Source organism: Mizuhopecten yessoensis, unplaced genomic scaffold (genome assembly GCF_002113885.1).
Source record: "Mizuhopecten yessoensis strain PY_sf001 unplaced genomic scaffold, ASM211388v2 scaffold4823, whole genome shotgun sequence".
Taxonomy (NCBI): Eukaryota; Metazoa; Mollusca; class Bivalvia; order Pectinida; family Pectinidae; genus Mizuhopecten; species Mizuhopecten yessoensis.
Window position 1 is genome coordinate 1379210 of NW_018405739.1, and position 7354 is coordinate 1386563.

General features: G+C 35.2%; 1 protein-coding gene and 1 long non-coding RNA gene across 2 annotated transcripts in view; one reads left to right on the forward strand and one right to left on the reverse strand.

Moving 5' to 3' along the window:
* LOC110449835 overlaps positions 1-7354 on the reverse strand; it is a 45315-nt gene that overhangs the window by 12959 nt on the left and 25002 nt on the right. The window lies entirely within an intron of this gene.
* Positions 1218-7354, forward strand: part of LOC110449836 — a 17723-nt gene continuing 11586 nt past the window's right edge. Inside the window, exons 1-2 of the long non-coding RNA XR_002462906.1 lie at positions 1218-1393; positions 1692-1741. This is a non-coding gene — a long non-coding RNA (uncharacterized LOC110449836). The remainder of the gene's footprint in view (positions 1394-1691; positions 1742-7354) is intronic.

Below are 7354 nucleotides of genomic sequence, written 5' to 3' on the forward strand. Positions count from 1 at the left end.
GTAGTGGATGTGGTTATCATACATGTAGTGGATGTGGTTATCATACATGTAGTGGATGTGGTTATCATACATGTAGTGGATGTGGTTATCATACATGTAGTGGATATGGTTATCATACATGTATAAGAAAACTTTATCTCCATGAAGTTTAATAGGAACAAATGGTTTTTTTTATTTTTATTTTATTGAAGTAAGTTTTTCCTTAAAAATGCCTTTTTTTTTTTTTTAAGCCAGATCAGAATTCTTGTTTAATTCCACGAAGAAAAGTGTCTGAAAAATGTTTTAAGTTCAAGGTACACACTAAGTAGTGGTACTTGACACATATGTTGATAGGTGGTAGGACGTTTGACTTTGTAAGACTCCTTCAGTATAGAAATGTGTGTGGTTTTACGGCCATCCCCTGTTTGTACAGACCCTGCACATTAAGTCCTATATGGACACTACAGGACATTACCAGGCATTGACCTGTGTAATTACATAGCTACCTCCCTTGTACTGTCACCCTAGTGTATCATACCTTTGTCGGGTTCTATCCTATAGAATTCTGTAACATCTACAGCCTCAAGTCAATTTCGTGTTAAACTTCTACTATTATACTCACTGTTTTGTGTATTTGATGTGCTTTATCAGCAAATTTAAAGATTATTCTTAAAGCAAACCTTTCCTTTTTCGTAAGGCCAATAAAAGACTAAGAATAATTCTGGTTACCTACTTTCTTACAAATTTGAAGAACTTATTTTATATATTGAAATTGAATTCATTGATTTTTCCCAAATACAATGTTTCCTATACATAGAGCATATACCCTGTAACAAACAGACTCAATCAGCAATGGTTAAAATTACATGTTTGTCAGTGTGAGGTGTCGAGAGTTGAAATCTAACCAATCAAATGGTCAGTAGCATAGTTTTGTCAGGTTACATATGGCTGCAGATTTGTAGGATGACTACCGGTATAATGACATTATGTCATTATAGTCATCCTACAAATCTGCATATTTGAAATCTAAATCTCTGCACCTTTGAATTCTTTAAAAGACAAAATCTAAAAATCATGTTTAGCTATTTGATTGGTTCGTGCAGACATCAAAAACAGACAAATTGCAAGGTCTAATAGTGTGGTACCTTATCAAAGCCAGCTTCTTTTATCCATTATGTTGCTGCAGAATTCAGTTTTATATTTAATCAAAGCATTACTCTGAGTTCACAGGTAAGCAGACTTCTGTAGCAGCTTCCAGACTACTCAACTAGTATAATCTGAGAGGTGGTAGGCATGAGGATTTTGATTCTTTCATAATAAGAAAATCCCAAGGTGCAGAAAGTGTTACTTTTGGATTTTGAAGATGACAAACTTTATTGATTTTGTACAGAACACTATCAGACTCTATGTACAGGTACGTAGACTACTAGAACACAGCTCTCTAATCATGCCGAGGTTGACTGTGTCGGCAATGTCACGCCTAAATAAATCGTCTTAATTTGTTTATTTGTCACAATCTATTTCTCTGACAGCCAACATATATATGGATTAGGCAATTACACAAACCAGAAAAAGAAAATTAGGGAAAAATATCAAACACTGTATTCAATGCTGGTACCTTGGTGTGAAATTTCATATAATATTTACTAACATTGATGATTTTAACATACTGTATAGCCTAAACTGTTCATTGGTACTTTCTTTTCATCCAGTGGTCCAAACTTATGTGGATACCAGAACTAAAGAAACACTAGCTACATCTGTAAGTATACAAACAATTGTATTATATCTGTTTTCATAGCAACCAAGAAATCCATGAATGTTTTCACACTATGAACAATTTCTCTTAAAATGTAAAACTCTCACTTATAACGAATTTTTTTTCATTTTTCAAAACAACTTTAATTCAGTGTAACTATTGATGCATGGCTACATTCAACAGAATTTTAAATACTTAAAAAATAAAGATTATTATAGGAGTGGATATAAGGTAATCACCGGATAACAAGTCACTGTAGCTTGGCAATCAATCAATGTGCACCACACCTTACGGGTACAGGATCATGTCTAAATATGGTTATAACAAACAGTTTTCTTATTTCTAAATATAACATCTGACTTATAAACATTTCTAAATGTGGAAATGACAATGTAAATCTTTCATTTGGTATTTTGCTATACGTATTGTGAGACATCAGATCTGTATTACAGTACAGCTAAATATTTTTGATCAATAAACATATCAGTATTAGGACTACATAAAGGAATCAACATAGATTAAATTTCTTTACACAGAAACATGAGAAGGTGTGGCCTTTAAACTTGAATGTGTCTTCTTGTGGTCTACAAAAATTATTGAAAATGTATATGGTACCCCCACTATAAACCGCGTAGTAAAATTGTTAGGCGTGGTCCTACACATGTGGCCAGGTAGCCAACGCTTCACCTGTCAGGTATATGACTCAGGTGTAGAACCATTGTCTGTCTGTGCAATAACTAAAGGTTTATCATGTAGGCCAATATACAGGAACCTGTTCACAAGTACAGCCTTCCTGGTCACAATACCTCTCAGCCTGACAAATAAAGTGCTCGCAAAAAGGAAAGATTAATAGCTGGAATGTGATTGTTTCAATTTTACCTGAGATTCACCTGTGTGAGCTACATGTACGAATCTCCTGGCAATCATACTTATTCTGGCTAATATGACACAGCAAAAAGAAATATGTAAACAATTAACACTAGCAAAACAGTCAGAAAACTAGGTTAACATTAAATCTCTAAAATATGTGGCTATCCATAATAACTTTTTTGTATGTCATTTCATTTTTTGTAATTCTTATTTCAATACTTTCTGGAGTGTTACTCGTATCTCACTTTGACAATTAAGATGACTTTGTAAATAATCTGTGAGTTACTGCACAAAATTTAATACATCTTGTACCCTCATAGCATGTTCCTATCTTTGAAGCACTAACTGCACAAAATCATACAACCACATGTACACAGTGGTTTCAATATCAATGGGGACAATTACCTTAAAAATGAAAGCTCATCTTTTGTATCCCTTTCAGACGATTGGTTTGATCTGCACAAGGATATCATATGTTACAGTATAGTCTAAATGACCCATTAACACGATAAAGTCATACAGGTCGAAACAGCAGAAAATGTGTCAAAGGAATGTATACCAAAACAGATACAAGGGTGTAAAATTTCTAAAAGAACATGGTAGAATGGAAATGATAATGATCCAAACTGTTGTCATGGGTGCAGCAGATCGACTCTGTCCTAGTAACAACTGTTACCATTGGTGCAGCAGGTCTACTCTGTCCTAGTAACAACTGTTGTCATTGGTGCAGCAGACCTACTCTTTCCTAGTAACAACTGTTGTCATTGGTGTAGCAGGTCTAATCTGTCCTAGTAACAACTGTTGTCATTGGTACAGCAGATCTACTCTGTCCTAGTATATCTACTCTGTCCTACTAACAACTGTTACCATTGGTGCAGCAGATCTACTCTGTCCTAGTAAAAACTGTTGTCATTGGAGCAGCAGATCTACTGTCCTAGTAACAACTGTTGTCATTTGTGCAGCAGATCTACTGTCCTAAGTAACAACTGTTGTCATTGTGTAGCAGATCTACTCTGCCCTAGTAACAACTGTTACCATTGGTGCAGCAGATCTACTCTGTCCTAGTAAAAACTGTTGTCATTGGTGCAGCAGATCTACTGTCCTAGTAACAACTGTTGTCATTGGTACAGCAGATCTACTCTGTCCTAGTATATCTACTCTGTCCTAGTAACAACTGTTGTCATTGGTGCAGCAGATCTACTCTGTCATAGTAAACCTCCCCTAAACAGAGGACACAGAAGAAAACCACCTAAGCAGGGACCAACATTTGTCACATCTATGGTATCATGCAGTGGAATACAGCAGGTCAATTCTTTTCCCAAACCTTTACTGGTTTTGCAGGGGGTATAATGAATAAAACCAAGCGTCTCCGTAAGATGAAGTCATGGTTGATCTGTGTTCATCATGCACTTGATTGCAGGATATTAATCAATTTGGGATCTGATTCTAAAGGATAAAGGGGCAATTTTACACAATTTTGAAAAAATGAAATGCAGCTTTCAACAATTTCATGAGTTTTAAAAGTGTATGTTTGTAACCAGTTGTTAAGTATATGTGATGTATGTATTGCACATTATACACCTAAGCTTGGATATGTTTGTCTATAATATTCTAGTTGTCCTCTGTTTAAATAATATTATTCTAGCTAACTTATAAAAGTCAGCCTCGAGCAGATTTATTGTTTGAAAAATGACCTGTGTACTTTATTTATTCTGTTTGTAATTGCGTTTTTACTTTAGGTCTCCCTCTGTATATATAGATGTATTACACGTATTCCTACTTCTTCTTCAAAGAGACAAAAAAATAAATTGATTACAATATATGAAATGTTTGATATTATAAACAATAAAATCTTGAGTTCACCACATTATATCACCAATTACCTATATATTAACATGTAACATTGGTTTCACTGTTCATGACTCAGTATATTGCAATTATTATCACTAACTTGGACAATTCCTTTCCCCTGAGGTATCAATTATAGTAACTCCAGTAAGTGCAATATTCCAGTTCTGATGAGCCCTACCATGACCTCTACAATACAAATAGGTAATACACAGGTGACCTCAGTAATAGTTATATCCATCTGCCACTAGTTTAAGTGGCATGTACATACATTTTGTGTTTAAACCTGCAGCATGAACTCTGTGATAACAACCAACCTTACTAGGAAACATGACAGTAGTTTCCAAGTATTTTTATATTTAGTTTTATAACGACTAAATTTGATATCTTAAGTCATCATGACTGAAAAACATTTGAGATAAATAGATAGGAATCTTGATAAATGTTCGTAACAGACTTAGAATGACAATAGCAGTCATAAATCTGGTGTTGTTGTCACCACTGTTGTCCATTTTTGCATATTAATTAACTAATGTTTAAGTGGACTAGATGTTCCAGTGGCCACTGTGGGGATCAGAGTCCGGGTGATTCTGAAGTTTGACAGGGCTGTCCATCATAAATTGTCCATACTCCTGTTATCATGGGTAGAGGTCAAAATGGGAAAGGTCAAGAGACCATGTAAAATCCTATTCCTTGAGCAGGGTAATCATTGATTTATGTCCTTAATAATCTGGGAGACTGACATGCAGGCACTTGCTAGGCTATACATCTAGTCAGCCATTACACCCCTACCTGTCCAGAGAAACTGTAAGACTTTCACTCAGACTGGGCGATTAACAGACAAATGTTGGTCACTGTCTACACTTATACGGTGACAGAAGAATTCCTCCAGTCGTACAGTCGCCAGCAGCCAGTTTTTATTTGATATCATATGCCACACCATAAACATTTAATATTTTACATCTTACTTATTCCAGAGTCAGGGACTAAAATCCACATTTGCATATGTCCTTTATTTTAGAGAAATTCTTGTGTATTTTATTTGGATATTCTGTAAAAAAAACTTTTTCAAATTCTGCATGCAGGGTGATCTTTGTGGGAGTTCTATTTTCACAGCTTACAAAATTAGTGAACACTGCCAGTTCAGCACTCCTTTAACAATCTTAGACTATTCACTTACATGTCAAAATTGTCTTTAGATCACAAGAAAAAAAAGATTAAGACAAATACCCTGCCATACCTTACATTTTATTTAAATATGTAAAAAATAAATATTAGAAAATTAATTGATCCATCGATAGAAAACCTCAATATATTAACTAATGCATGTACAAAAACACCAGGAACATGTTTGAGTTGGAATCAATTCAAACTGCAAAGTCACTTTTGATGCAAAAAAATAACCTTTAGTCCAAAACAAGGAATAATTAAAAAACTAAAATTCAGAGAAAAAACAACAAAAAAACACATCATTATCACAATATCACAGCTGGACTCTATTTTGGCACATATTGAAAACAGGAGGTGTGGAATGCATACTTATGAAGCTTTTTAAATCTTACCCAAAAACTTTGAAAGTTTTTAAGAGGGAAAACAATACCAGGGAACAGAATAGCTCACAGTTAATTTGTAACTGGCCAGCTAAATATACCACATGCATTGTCTATTGTCAACCTGTTATACAGTACAATGGTACAAAGGATAAGTTCACAACACAGGTGTTGTACGTGTGTGTGCAGATACATGTCCCAACACACATCCACCTACAGCTGATAAGAGATGGAAAACCAACAGACAGACAGAACAGTAAATCTTAAATAAATATACCGTCAGGGGGAAGTGTAATTCTCTCAATCACCTTATGTGTTGTATATATATATATATCTCTAAAGACAAAGAAGTACAATTTCTACAGCACAAGTGACCTCACACTTTCATCGGATGTTGAGCATACAAGAGGCCAGCTGGCTGGGGATGAGATGTAGATGATAGTGTACATTTGGTACCCGACTTAGGACCAGTTGACAGTGACACATGACTGTCTCCTGATGTACCCAGCATTCACCAGACACCTGTAATCAGCCAACATCTGATACACCTGATAATACCTGGATATGCCCTACAGGGGTCAAAAAGTAGCCGTATAAAAGTAGGGCAAGGAGAGATAACACTAGATCTAGTCACCTACCATCTACCACGAAGGCAAGGCTTTACTCATCTAACAATGGTTGGCTGAAACATTTAAAATAGACTGTCAATACATATCAACTGAAACAAAGGTACAAAGCAGTAAACCTTGCTTTGTGAGTTGTTTTGAAACAACTGATTACAACAACTATATGCCCTGCATGCCATGCATGTACAAAATGACCTAATCCCAACTACAATGACCTTGACCTTTGATATTAACACAAGTTCCAAGTTGCAATGTCCTAATCTAGACATTGAGGTGATACAGGCAATGACAGGAATGATTGATGGACAGAATCAAAACAACAAATCTCAATGAGAATGCTACAATTATATTTGATGGATTGGTAGTCTTTATTTAATGGTCTATCAAGCAGTCCTTATGATAAAACAAGAGGCCCAATGGGCCTGCATCGCTCACCTGGCATAAAACCCACACTTGTAACCTTAAAAGTGATCTAAAATAAAGCTACAGGCAAAATATCAGTATTTATGATTAAAATTCGTTCAAAAGACCCTGTTATTTTTTTTTTAAACATTTCACCCCTGTGATTGAAAGTCGAACAAAGTCATTATGTTGAACACATTGTATAGGCTTTCATCTCAGGATGCAACTTGCAAAGTATAAACATCCTGGGACCCATGGTTATTCATAAGAGGTTGTTTAAAGATTTTAAACAAATTTGACCCCTGTGACCTTGAATATAA